Source organism: Dermacentor variabilis, chromosome 8 (assembly GCF_050947875.1).
Source record: "Dermacentor variabilis isolate Ectoservices chromosome 8, ASM5094787v1, whole genome shotgun sequence".
Lineage (NCBI taxonomy): Eukaryota > Metazoa > Arthropoda > Arachnida > Ixodida > Ixodidae > Dermacentor > Dermacentor variabilis.
In genome coordinates this window covers 131,923,133-131,938,039 of record NC_134575.1, presented here as the reverse complement: position 1 = coordinate 131,938,039, position 14,907 = coordinate 131,923,133, and the positions used below count along the sequence as shown (strand labels likewise).

Genomic DNA, 14,907 nt, shown 5'->3' with positions numbered 1-14,907 from the left:
CACCGGAAGCTATAGTGGATACCGCACCGATCAGTGTTCTGTCGCTCTCCGCCTTGACTAACATTGGTTCTGAACAACGGCGCGATGGTTTGCCACGGAAACTGATCCAACGCCTGATTTTTGAACCGTCCGTACCATCTCTTCGCATGTTTGCGATCCTGAATGACACCCTGCAGAGCCGCAACATGCACCGGATGGGCCCGAGCAGATATTCATCATTTCGTCTAATCTTCGAGAAGCTGTACTCCAGCTACTGCACGACGTTGCCACCCCTGGGAACCTTGGCTAGTTGGACGTATGACCGCATTCGGCATTGTGTTTTTCTGGCCCAGTCTCAACCGCTCTGTCCGCCGCTCCGTCGCCGCATGTGAGTAGAATCAAAGCCTCCCCCCACCCTACAAAAAACCGGCTATGCCACCTGCTAGTGCGTTGACCCTCTACAGATAACAAAGAACCGTCTTTTTTCGCGTTGATGTTGATCTTTTTGGCCATTTACTATACCCAATGCCCGAAATAATTTTGTTGCCTTCGCTACATTCTATTCAACCAACTATGCCATTACAAGAGCCCTGCCCACCAGCTGCGCTACCGACGTCACTGACTTCTTGCTTCACTATGTTAAAGCACGTTGGCGGGCTAGCTGGTTTGAATCCACGATAGAATGTGTGAGCATTGCTCAACGAGGACCTAGAAATAAACACATACACAGAGAAAGCGTTATCTTGCACCGCGGCGCACCTCGTAAACGTTTCACCGATCGCGAGTGATACTTCCTAGCCTATTTCATTGATGACTTACTTTGATCACGTATAACGAAAGGCGAACTTGCTACGGGCTACCACCCTCAAACGAACGACCTTACCTAATGCCTCAACAGTACCACTGAAATGCTCGCCTTGAACGTTTTCTCTCATCATCGCGACTGGCAGACTGCTCTACCATTCGTCACATTTTATTATAATTCATCGTGCCACGACACAGCTGGCTTTGACCCTTCTGCCTTCTATTCGGCCGCGAGCTGACCTTACCTTTGCAAACTGCATTCCCCCACACTGGTGTCACCGACAGTGTGTGCTCGGGACCCCATAACTACAGCGGCCCAAGCCCGACGTGTTGCCCGCCTTCATGTCCACGATTCACAGACACGCCAGAAGTTCCGTTACGGCCAACGCCACCGCAACGTGGCGCACAATCCAGGTGCCCTTCTCTTAATTTGGTCTCTAGCTCGGCGTGTTGGTCTTTCGGAAAAGCTTCCCTCGTGATACTCTGTTCTCTACAGCATTTTCGGCTGGGTGACCCCTGTTATATAAGAAGAGGCTCCACTCGAAGCAACCTCGCCTGCACCTTTCTCTGACGACAGCCACCTCGAACCGTACCTTTCTGGAACAAGTGAGTCGATTCATTAATTCGGTTTTTCCGTCGGGCATAATCTACGTCATGTAATGTTAGGGGAAGAGGACTTGGGTTCTGGTCTGAAAGACGACAAGGAAGATTTGTAACAAACGCATTTCGGCGAGCGTTGGCTCAGCCATTAGAAAACCTATGTAAATGTACCTATGCTTATTCCCGCCGCAGTATCATATATCACAACAAAAATTAAGTTTTTATATATTCTTTACCAGATTACTGGGTGACATCATTATGCCTCCCCGCTCTGATCGCAATATGAATCTGTCAGAACTGAACTATATAAATGCGGTGGTGTTTTCGCTAATTTTTCCTCTTATTTTATACATTAAATATGTCAAATTAAATTTTGTTTTCTTTTTCTGCTTTGAAGTATGTATTATATTATGTCTGCAGTCATTGAGGGAATGGAAAACTTGTGTAGTTTCGGGTGGGAGTCCAGATGTTACCAATGTTACCACAGTAGCATTTAGCGTTTGTTAAGCGTTCTTCTTTACCCAATAGTGTTTACCGTTTCCCGGAAGCAGCGCAATGCTATTCAAGCGATATACAAATCATCATCATCATCAGGTTCTTTTATGTCCGCTGCAGGACGAAGGCCTCTCCCTGCGATCTCTAATTACCCCTCTCCCGCACCAACCGATTCCAACTAGCGCCCGCGAAATCACCGATTTCATCGCCCCACTTAGTCTTCTTCAGCCCTGGACGTTCTCTTGGCACCCATTCTGTAACCCTGATGATCCACCGGCTATTTATCCTACGCATTACATTACCTGATATAAGATTCACTTCTATATCCCAAAACGCTGTTTGTATCACCACTACCACAAAAAACAAATGAAACAGCCACGCTAATGCAAACCTTTACCAAAAGTAGGTCGCCGAGAAAGCAGTGAGCACCTTAATGTAGACGGAGAACGCAGAAGAGGTAACGCTGAAAAAAAAAAGAGCTTCAAGCCATGAAGCTTTCAACATCCTTCATTCCGCTGTTGACGTTTCCAGCTTTCAGTCTGATGAGACCGCCTATCTCGCGAAAGTGGCCCGATCCTGGATTGATCTGTTGTGACAGTTGGTAGACGTGTGCCGTCTCCGCCCTCGCGTTGTCGGGCACGTGAAAAGGCGATCGGGAAACGCCTTCACTAGCCACCCTTTCACCGCCACGTATAGACCCACGTCGGTTTGGGGCCGCTTTTCGTGACAATCGGACTCTAAATCTAGCGACTGCTGTCTAAGGAGATAGAGAGAGAGGGCTGAGAGAGAAAGTGGCAGCAACAATTTTGTGGAAAGGTCTCACATTCATAGTACTCGATGTAGTTGTAGAGTGTAATGACTGGGCTACGTGATGAACGTATTGATTAGTGATATTTTAAATCAAAGGCTCTAAATTATACAAACAAGATCAATGATTGCACGCTGAAGTCGAATAGCCGTGTTTATGGGATATGTTGACACAGCGATCGATACAAAGTATGTGAACTGACAAAAAAGCAATGGAAGACTAACTGACGACAACATATCTATAAATTTCATCGTCGACATTCTGACTTCCTGTGCATGACCGGGACATCTTTATATTGAAATCAACATCAAGCAGCTGGATTTAGTCATACCATAATAGTTGACGCGGCTCTTTTTGCATATAAGTAACAATGATAACAACAATAATCGAAGATAAGGGCAAGCAGCAATGGTCGAGGTTATTTACTCAAGGACTTTCTGAAAACGCATATTAGAACGCGGTATCCCTAAACCAAATACCGATAAAGGGACATTTGAACAAATATTGAGGTCTGTGGATAATTACTGATGTTTGAGCGTATAATTCGTGTTACGCTTACCTAGTTCGACCCCGAAAATCGTGAAGCAGATAGAAGCTGGGAAAAAATGAACATCTGATTTCATACCATATAATGTGGGTCAGAGAAAGGGATGTATGTTATGGCTTAGTGGCTATGAGAATGAACTGCTGAATTCACCTTTGCAGGTTCAATTACCAGCCGCAGACGCTGCATTTACAAGTGAGCGCAATGCAAAAAGAAAGAAACACGGTCGTTTTTTTTTTTTTAGGCTTAGTGTTACACTTTAAGAAGCCCATGTGTTCAAAATGACGCACGAGCCACCCACTATGGTGTGTCTCGTAATCAGATGACGATATTCGCGCGTAAAACTTCACAGTTTCATATGAATATTTTCGGAAATTGTGCACATACAAGAGGACTCGCCACGGTACGCCTTATGCAGCCAAATTAGTTCAGGCATGTAATACCACTGAAGAAGGAAAAAAAAGTGTGGTAAGAAATTACAATGGGAACAAAATCTATAAAACATGCGTCCCTTCCACCGCAATGAAAGGAAAAAGATCGGAAAAGAAACGGCATGCTTCTTCAAGCGAAACCGTCCCAAAAAAAGAAATCATGGCATGTTTTCAACTACCAAATGTCGCTATATATGAATATGATATTTGTAATATATTTGTTTTAAGGTTACCGCCACCTTATTGGAACAGTCTTTAGCCAGCAGTAGCTAACAGAAATGTGCCTAAAGTGACACTATAACAGTGCATATAAACAAGACACAACATTTGGCACGTAAATAAATTAAACTAAGGAAAGAAAAGAGTTGACATGAAAGGAAAGGCATTCGCAAACAACGAAACATTAAGAGCTATGAGTAAACTGCTCGTCGCACTCGCTTCGCGCAAACTGGAAAATAAAGAAACAATCGAAAACTAGGAATGCCTGCATACGACATGTAGCAACAAATGTCATGCGATGTTGCCTTGTTGGAACCGTACAGTGAAACGGGTGTTGGTAGAAACGCGGAACATTAGCAGGGGCATTAAACATACATGCTTGGGAGGACGCGGAACGACAGGTTGAAAAGCGATGGAAGGAGAAATAATTGCAGACGAAGTATCGCGGACGTTCATGTAATTTCTTTAGGTACATTTTTTTTTAGGTAAGCCTACCGTGTCACTGGCAGCCGTCACGGCAGGCATTGCATTCCATTCTCTAATGGGTAGAGAAAAGCGTGACTGTATAAACGCTCCAGTTTTACAGTGGTACGCTTTGAGCTTTTTAGCGTAGCTTCGCAAGGTGTATCTACGAGTGAGAGGCTCTGTGCGGTCGTTTTTATTTATGCTTATTTTCTTATGCTAGAGTAATAAGTGTGCTTTATTCGCTCTCTGTATCTCCTTTTATGTAGGGTATCTAATTTTGCTATTTCGAGAGTGGCACTCGGTGACGTGTACCCAATAAAGGAATTAAATGCGAATCCCCTCCGCCTTTTCACTTTTCACTCCATTCTTTCTACGCTCTTTATGCTAACATATCAGTAAGCGTGTCCCAGATGACCGGCCCGTACACGGGAATGGGGCGGACAAGGGCTTCGTAAGCTAGCAGCATAATGTCACCTGGAGAATTCGGCAAACATCGCCTCAAGTAACCGAACCTATGCATGGCTTCCGTTCCTATGTACGGCACGTGCTCGGACCACTTTAAGGACGTGCTCATGACTACACCAAAGTGTTTCCAGGTTATTACTAAATCCTAAACTTAACCACTGGCTTAGTGAGGACAATGTAAAGAATGTCCTTTCCCCGTCACGGCAACGGCAAGCCTTTCAAGATTTATTTATTTATTTATTTATTTATTTATTTATTTATTTACTTATTTATTTATTTAACACAGGAGACCCAAACGGCCTTTTCAGGAGTGGTTACAGTGGTGGCAAAAAAATGGCAAACAACGGAACTGCATGTTTTGAACTTGCGTAACAAAATATTCCATGCGATTACAACATGCAACGCAGTTAGGTAAGTTGTTGCAACAAGAGATCGTTCAGGGATACAGTGATATAGTAATATAGTTTATTACCATAGCTTCCAGGTTCTCGAATTGTTTTACTGTGGTTAGTTCTGATGAGTGCCGGATACAGAGAAGTAAATAGGAAGACTCTGCAATTTTCAGTTGCCCATTGCACAGAAGGTAATTGAATTTTCGTTTTGTAATTACTCTTCAATTTGAAAGTAGTAGCTAAACTCAGCATAGTGTTGTGATGGTGTAATAAGTGTTTCGTGGCATTTAGTTTGACATGTGGAACCTCATTCAACTTCCTCCATATGATACTTCGCGTTCGGCGCTCTCACATATGGCGGAAATATGAGGCTTCCAGATAATGGGCGCCGCCTGCTAAACCGCTTACACATCCAACACGACTGCACTCCATAGGAGACGGAGCGTATCCCAGTACTGTGGTTCCATATGCTCTGGGTCTCCCCACTCCCCCGTAACATGGACACCGACATGCACGAAAACAGACGACAAGCGCGGGCTCGGGCTCTTGAGAGACAGCACGGCTCCCGACCCGGTGTATATTATGTAGACGTAGCAGCGCCGTCGCCCACGGGATTTTACATGGCCGCTGTTGTTCACCAGAAAATGCACGTCGATGGACTCTCTTTTCGAGCCCCGAATTCAATGCGAGCCGAGGAAGTAGCGATAGCGCTTGCTGCCGCCCACGCCAATTCGAGAATCATCATTACGGACTCCCGAAAAGCATGTGATCATTACTTGGCTGGGGAGATCTCCCCCTTAGCTGCTTGCATTCTAAGACGGACTGCCACGGATCCAACACCGAAAAGAATCATTTGGGCTCCTGGCCATCAGGGCGTACGAGGTAATGAGGCCGCTGACGCGGCTGCCCGAGCGCTTATTTACCGGGCTCCTCATCCCAGCTCTTCTGGCTCGGAGACTAACCAGCCGCTGCTGCGATTCAGGGAAATAATAACGCATTCTAGCGACAACCACCGCCTTTTCCCAGCCCCTGCCAAGGGGCTGAGTAAGACGGAGGAGCGAACTCTAAGGCGCCTGCAGACAGGTACTCTGCTCTGTCCTGCAATCTTAAAGCATTACGATCCTAACACGGATGGGCGATGCCCGCACTGTGGGGAGACCTGTGATATCTTCCACATGGTGTGGGCATGTACTCAAAATCCCCACCTCCCCCCTTCCCCTACCCCTTCCAGAGAGGCATGGGAGACTGCCCTCCTCAACTGCTCCTCGCTTGAGTCCCAAAGGGCTCTGGTGAAACGGGCGAGAGACGGGGCATTGTCATGCGATGTCCCGGACTAGGGACGCCGACCATGAAGCGGGGCCACTCAGTGGCTCCCAAACTCTCTTGCAGCAATTAAAAGTTTTCACCACCACCACCACCAGATAAGGTTGGAGGTGAGGATAAGGCCCAAGTATTCTACTTCATTGCATTTGCTGATTGTGGTGCTCCCGAACGTATATGTGAAATTGAATGGCTTATTGTTATGAGCATTTATTTTTGACGCGTTTATTCTGACACCCCATGTATTACACCATGAGTATATTGATTGTATTAAATTATTATGTTAAGTTGGGCTCCCTAAATTACGTGCTACTATGTATACTACACGGTCGTGGCCGAAGAGTCTCAACTGGGCATGCCCTTGAACATGTAACCGGAGATCATTGATATACATAAGAAACAACATACGGTCACGAACTGACTCTCGCGGAACTCCCAAGTGAACTTCAAGTTGCTGCGAAGGCCATTTGTCTACGGCCACACTTTGTCTTCGGTATGTTAGAAGGCTGGCAATGCATGAGATTATTTCACGTTCAATACTGCAATGCTGATAGCTTTGTAATTAAATCGCGGTGCATCTATTTGACCTCCATCCTTCATTGCATTGGCTAGTTCATCAGTTAATTCAGAGAGGGCAGTTCTAGTTCCAAGGCCTGATCTAAATCCACATGGTCGTCTCTAAATTAGATCGTTAATTTCTACATGGGATATTAGGCCTTAAACATTATGTCCTCTATTAGCTTACAACAAGCACATGGTAATGACACGTGAAGACAGTTATTTATTTCTAATTTCGAATCTGAATTGTGGAATGGAATTATGTTAGCATGGCCCCGATAATCTGGTTTCATCGCAGTTTCAAAAGAGGCGATAAATATTGCGGGCAAGTATTTAGATTACCCATAAGGCATATCGGATTAGAAGAGGGTTAGTAATAATGTCAAGGCCAAAAAATTATACTTATATATATATATATATATATATATATATATATATATGTATATATATATATATATATATATATATATATATATATATATATATATATATATATATATATATATATATATATATAATGGGGTTTTACGTGCCGAAATTACGATCGGACTATGAAGCATGCCGTAGGGGAGACTCCGGAACAAGTGGACAGCCTAGGGTTCTCTAACGTGCACCTAAATTTAATTTAAGTACGCGGGTGCTTTCGCAATTCGTCCCCATCGAAATGCGGCTGGCCTGGCCGGGATTGGATCCCGCGTCTTTGTGCTGAGAAGCCGAACAGGATAGCCACTTAACAACCATGGTTGGTTCGAAATCTTGTTTTTCCAAAGGAGAAAATGCATCCTCTTCATTTATGATCAATTTTGGTATGGACACTCTTAACATATATGATTCTAGTTGGGTGTTAGCGGCGAATTTTGTGAAGACAGATTTGAAAAAGAAGTTAAGCTCCCTAACAATACCCACACGTTCGGTGATGACGCGATTTCGAAGTTTTAATTGTGAAGTGGCTTTCCGTTCAACAGAAATTCATCGCCGGAATTTCTGAAGGTCGTGCTCCATGAACAAAGGTAGTGCCGTGGAACCCACTTTGGCTCCTGCAATCTTCTTCTGCAAAGTAACAATAAATTTATTGGTGTCACTTTTCCTTCTTTTTCGGCCGTTGTCTTATTTTTCATTTCATCTAGGATATTGCTTGACTTACCGTTTCTTAGTATCAATTGATAAGCTTTTTTTCTTTGTAGGATGAAGTTCTGTTCGCGAAAGGAAACGATGTCTTGAAAGCATGGCCACAGTTCACAGACGTCTTTCATTTCATTGAACACTGGGAAGTTATACGCCAAGAAGCTGAAGACGGCAGAATTGTCTTCGCACGCTTAATATTTTACGTAGGTGGGTAGTGTTTCTTTCTCTCTTTTTGTATTGTCCAGTCGTTAATACGATGCAGGATAAAATGTTTGCTTCATGATGTCAAATGCCGTTTTCGATGCAGTCAGTGGATCCTTGAAGTGCCCAACTTACACATAGATCAAGGAGAGACAATAAAGATGAATTTCTGCGGGTACCTTCAGTAACTAGTTGATTCAAATAAAAAACTTAACACGGTGTATAGTAGGGATTCCAACGTTCATACTGTCCAGTCATAGTGTCTTTAATCTTGCCAAATTGAAGTCTCCCGCAAAGATAATTTTTGACGTTGAGTTGGTGTGCTTCGAAAAATAGTCGCGCATCATGTATCGTCAGGTCGCGCATGCGCTTCTGGAACGGCCCTTTCCGATTAGACTAATCAACGAAGCCCGTGTCTGTTATCGGACAGTCAGCCAAAGCTGTGTATACCTGTAAGCATCCCTGAATTAAGGCACTTCTTGTTCTTGTTGCATCCATGCTGATGGTCGTCACTGCGCACCGAAACATGGTGCCAGAAGTGGGATCGAATTGCGCAAGCAGTAACGCATCGAAAGGCGGGCGTCTCAGTGAACCGACAAGATGGATTTAGTGAAGCCGCCGCAACCGCTGGTGCTGTCCGGGAACACCGCAAGGAATTGGTGCCTGTTCAAGCAGAGATTCGAGCTGTTCTTGCAAGCAACGGAAACGGCGAAAGCACCGAGGTCCGAGCCAGCCAAGACTACGCTCCTGCTCACCATTGCCGGAGAGGACGCCCTAGAGGTATTCAACAATTTTTCGTTTTCGGACGACGAAAGTAAAGAGGATTCTGGAACAGTGACGGGAAAGTTTGAAGAATATTGTCGGCAACAGCAAAACGAGGTGCATGAACGGTATGTCTTCCGTACAAGGACTCAAGCTGAGGGGGAGCCTTTTCAGCATTTCGCTCGAGACCTGAGGAAGCTAGCTCAAAGTTGCAATTTTGGGGACCTAAGTGATTCTATGGTCAGAGACCAGATTGTTTTCGGCACCGTTAACCCGGAATTGCGAAAGAAAATGCTGAATGTTAAGGACCTTACATTACGCAAAGCCGAAGAAATCTGCATGGCGGAGGAAGTATGTGCCGAGCAAAACAACGCATGGGTTCAAGCAGAAAAACAAGTGGCACCAATCGAAATGCGCAGTTCGAATGTTCAGCGTCCGCTGTGCAAATGTCTGGCGCGCGAGGAACTTGCCTCAGGCTCCGAGCAAAGTTACGCTGAACCTGAAACGGAAGTAGCGCAGATCAAAACAAAGAGGCAATTCAAATGTTCCAAGTGCAACCCCATCCACGAATGTGGAAGGTGCCTAGCCTTTGGAAAAAATTGTTTCTCGTGCCGTGGCGCTAACCACTTTTCGGCTTGTTGTAGGAAAGGTCCTCAAATAAGCGCTGTGAGGGACGAGCACGCCAATTTTCAAATCCTGGATGTTGGCGTGGGAAACAAAGCTGATAGGGTTATCGACGCCCAAGTCTCGTCCCAACTGGTGTCTCTGAAGGTAGACACGGGCTCGCAAGCCAACTTGCTGCCTCACACCATTTTTCAAAGGCTCAAGGTGAATCAATCTTTGAAGACAAGTCCCTCTGTTCTGCGCTCATACAATGGCAACGTCATCAAGCATATCGGCGTGGCTACGCTACCAGTGACTGTGAACAACCGGAGCGAGAACTTTGTCTTTTTTATCTTCAGGAAGAGCAACCAAGCCATCCTTGGGCTGTCGGCGAGCAAAACTTTAGGACTGGTGTCGCGTACTGTAGGATCTGTTCACATGAACAGTACTGACCAAATGACGAAGGAATTCCCAGAGTTGTTTCAGGGTATCGGCTGCCTGGCACGCCCGTACATGGTCCTGCGGAAGAAAGCAACGCCGGTGGTCCAGCCTGTGCGACGGGTGCCCCTGGCATTGCGCGAGCCCCTCCGAGAAGAGTTGGACCGCATCGAACGTGCAGGCATTATCGTCAGTCAGCGAGCCGACGGATTGGGTAAGCCCCTTTGTCGCGGCAAGGAAAAAGGATGGCAAACTTCGCATATGCATTGATCCAAGGCGCATTAACGCAGGCATAAAGCGAGAGCACTATCAATTGCCAAAAAGAGAAGATATTGAGGCAGAGATGGCCGGAGCAACATTCTTTACGCGCCTCGACGCGTACTCGGGTTTTCATCAAATCCCTCTTGATAATGCCACTTCAAGGATATGCACAATTGGAACGCCGTTTGGTCGTCATCGCTTCTTGAGACTTCCCTTCGGAATCGCTTCCGCACCGGAAGTATTCCAAAAAACCATGAATGAAGTATTTGACCAGGCCCCAAGTGTGCGTATATATATATCTACGACATACTCGTATTGGGGAGCACGAGGGAAGAGCATGATAGCCACCTCCGTACGGTCCTGAATTTAGCAAGGAAGGCCAGCCTAACGTTTAATGCAATAAAATGTAGATTCGGGGTGACTAAAATTGACTTTTTGGGCGATGTGATCAGCCAACACGGAATAAGTCCGAACCCAACAATGACGTCAGCATTAAGCGAAATGCCTCTGCCAAGCGACAAAGCAGGCGTCCAAAGAATGCTGGGGGTCGTAAACGGCTTCGGTAAATACATACCCCACTTGGCAGAAAGAACGCTACTGCGAAGCCTGATGAAGGACACGGTCTTTGAGTGGTCTCAAAACCATTGCAACGAGTGGCAAGCTATCTGCCGTATTCTAAGCAGTGCGCCACTGCTAGCCATATTTGATCCGACCCGAGAAACCAAAATCTCTTCTGACGCATCACAGAATGGGATCGGCACGGCCCTACTTCAGCGGTATGGTGACAGTTGGCGGCCAGTAGCCTACGCTTCCCGGACAATGACCGAGGCGGAACAAAGATACGCCCAAATAGAAAGAGACAATGGCTATAACATTTGGGTGCGAAAAATTTTTTCACTTCGTGTACGGTCGCAAATTTATCGTTGAAACCGACCACAGACTATTGCTAGCTATTGCGGCTAAAGCCATTGCAGACATGCCTCCAAGATTACAGCGTTTTTTCTTGCGCTTATTAAGATACGATTATGTCCTTCACTTTGTCCCAGGGAAACAACTGCTCCTGGCAGATATGCTATCCAGATCGGCGCCTGTCTCTCCCCGCAGCATGGATAGCTTCACAGACGACATCGACATACATGCAGTGGGCGTGGCTTCAGAATTGGTGAGCAAGAAAATGTTACAGACTAGCAGAAGCAACAGCCGCTGACCCAGACTTGCAAATTGTGTTGCGCTGCCTTAGGAACGGCGAAGAAATTAGTGGCACGATGAAACCGGTTTCCCCTGAGTTATCAGTAGTACAAGGCATGGTGATGAAGGGATCATGGGTTGTTATACCAAAGCTCATGAGAGCTGAGATGCTCACTCGTATTCACGAAGGACACTTAGGCATAAATAAGTGCAAGGCAACTGCCCGGCGCTTGGTGTTCTGGCCAGTACTGAGCGGGGACATCGAAAATTTGGTCAAGTCGTGCGCCGTTTGTCAGAAATACGCATATGAGCAGCCCAGAGAACCGATATTACCTCGACAGATCCCAGAAGATGCCTGGTACCGTGTTGGGGTTGATCTCTTCATGTACGGCGCAGACTACTACTTATGCGTGTTTGATGCATACTCAAATTTTCCGGAAGTCGAGAAACTAGCTGACACAACAACAGGAACTGTCATAAGTAAACTTAGTGCAGTTTTTGCACGATACGGAGTTCGCATGGAAGTCTGCACCAATAATGGTCTGCAGTTCTCCTCCCATGAATTTGCCCTGTTCGCATCCAGATAAGACTTCAAACACGGGACGTCAAGTCCACGGTTCCCGCAGTCCAATGGTCTCGCCGAGGACGGTGTCCAAATTGTCAAAAGGATCATGAAGCAAATAAGTCAAACGAGGGAGGACTTCTGGCTGGGTCTCCTCTCCTATCATTCGGCCCCTCTTGCAGACGGCCGCTCCCCAGGAGAATTGCTTCAGGGCAGAAGGTTACGTACGCGGCTGCCAGACTTCTGGGCGTGCCCCAGGAAACAAGCACTTAGGCGCCAACCTGCCCAATTGTCAAGCAGGAAACCCCTACCCGAACTCCAGAAAGATGCAGTAGTAAAGGTACTGGGAGACACGTGGGACCGCAAGGCTCGAGTCATGGACCTGGTGGCGCCGAGGTCCTATCGCGTCGCTACAGAGGACAACCAAATACTCCGACGCAACCGGCAACACCTTCTAGCACACGTGAGCTTTTTCAGACGGACTTGGGAGAAGATGAATCTGAGAGCGAGGACGTTTCCCAGGCGACGATGCCTAGGAGGGCGTCGCCATCAGAATCAACCGCAACTACGCCATTTCAAGCAACGACAGCTGCTTCACAGTCAACAATGCTGCCCACGCAAGCGGTGCCAAGGCGATCCACCCGGCAAAGACAGCAACCCAATCGTCTGCATTACGGCCGGGATTTTAAACAAGTCTCGTATCTTACTCTCAACTTATACCATTATCCCGGGGGAAGATGTATCGTCAGGTCGCGCATGCGCTCCTGGAATGGCCCCTTCCGATTAGACTGATCAACGAAGCCCGTGTCTGTTATCGGACAGTCAGCCAAAGCTATATATACCTGTAAGCATCCCTGAATAAAGGTACTTCTTGTTGCATCCATGCTGGTGGTCGTCACTGCGCACCGGAACACATCATTTGAGGATATTCAGGCGGATCGTTGGGTGGTCTGTATACGCCTCCCAAGGTTATGTACTTCTCAAAGTATGTTACCTAGCCGCACGCGCTTTTATGCTAAGGAATCCCACCTGACCATGAACAGTACGTAGCATATTAAGTTACTTTTGATAGCTAATGCTACCGCTACTCTTCTTCATCCTCTGAATCTGCGAAACAACCTACATGATGAGGGAATAATTTCACAATCCAGCGATCCAGGATGCAACCATGTTTATGGTAATACTCATAATACATGAGGATGATAGGTAGAGAATAAATGTTCTAGTTGACTAAGTATGTTTGCTGCGAAAAACTGACGCTTCGCCTTAATTTTGTCCTAGCATATTCATCGGGCCGCAGAACACACTTTCCCGTGAACATTAACTTTGTCGAATGCTGGCTTTACTTTTGCACATTTCATATTGTCATTTGCGCAAGAATGCTATAAACGAGCTCTCAGTTCTTTTACCTTTTTCTAAAAATTCTCTCGAACATCAAAAGATGTGTCTTGAAGCTTGCAGCAGCAGGTTAGAATTCTGGTTTTTTCAGTTAATTCAAAGAGCTGGATAATTACCCAGCGTTTTCGGTCACCGCTTCGCGCGTCTACCCTGTGGGTTATTTCGATGGATTTCATTCCAAGGCCCAGTATCTCCTTAAAGATATGATGTTTCACTTCGTGCTCAAAGCGATTTCACATCCTCGTCCAGCCGCTCCGCCACACTGTAAATGAATAAGTTGTTCCGTCAACACCTATTTTCTACGTCATCCAGCTTCATGGCGAGTTCCTGAATTTGGTCTTTTGCAATGACATAACTTGACAAGCCCAGGGTATCTTCTTATGATAATTTTTCATCCCCACCATTTCATTTTGAGTTGTGGCTAGTCTAGTCTCGATGCTATCAATAGTCTCGTCTATCTTTCTCAGGTTGCAGATCACCCCTTTTAACAAATTTTTTCCTTGTTCTTTAAGAATATTTTTTCACCCGCTGTGGTTAGTGAGTGGCTATGGTGTTGAGCTGCGAAGCACAAGGTCTCGGGATCGAATCCTGAGCACGACGGCCGCATTTTGATGGGCGCAAAAAGCGATGACACTGCTGTACTTAGATTTAGGTGCTCGTTACGGAACCACAGCTGCTCCAAATTTCCGGAGTCCCCTAGTATGGCCCGGCTCACAATCAGATCGCGGATATTTTTTCAAACTTTCATTGCTAGTGCGAAACCAATCGCGGTGTGGCACATTTTTTCATGTGCTGCATAATGACCGTACTCTACATAAGAGAGGAATTTGAACATGACTGCTAAGCAGGCCTGGGGATTTATTTATATAGGAAGCAATCATCAGTAAATAATTTCATTTTAATCGGTGCTTCCTGCGCCATATCATTTATTAAGATATAAAAATAGGGGTCCTATTTCTGATTTCTGTGGAATTCCGGATAGTACTGGTTTTGAACGTGAATGCGCTAGGCTTGTGTTTCCATTAAGTTGTCCTGAAAAAAAAAGTGTTTGAATCACATAAGGAAAGGGACGATTTTTGAGGATCGGTTTGAGTTTCATCATGTGTTTGGTGTGCAACTGGATAAACACTTTCTAAAAGTCCCAGAATATGATATCAGTTAGGTAGCACGCGCGTTCTTGCTTCGGCAGGTGCGTGGTTCCATCCCCACCGACGGGCAGCAGCCGAATTATAGGACGGGTGCAGCGGGCGTCCGGCTTACCAGTGGCAGTTTTCTTGGGATAGGTTCGT

At 45.9% G+C, this 14,907-nt stretch overlaps 1 pseudogene; it reads left to right on the top strand.

Moving 5' to 3' along the window:
- LOC142590592 (allatostatin-A receptor pseudogene) overlaps positions 1 to 14,907 on the top strand; it is a 123,980-nt pseudogene that overhangs the window by 51,306 nt on the left and 57,767 nt on the right.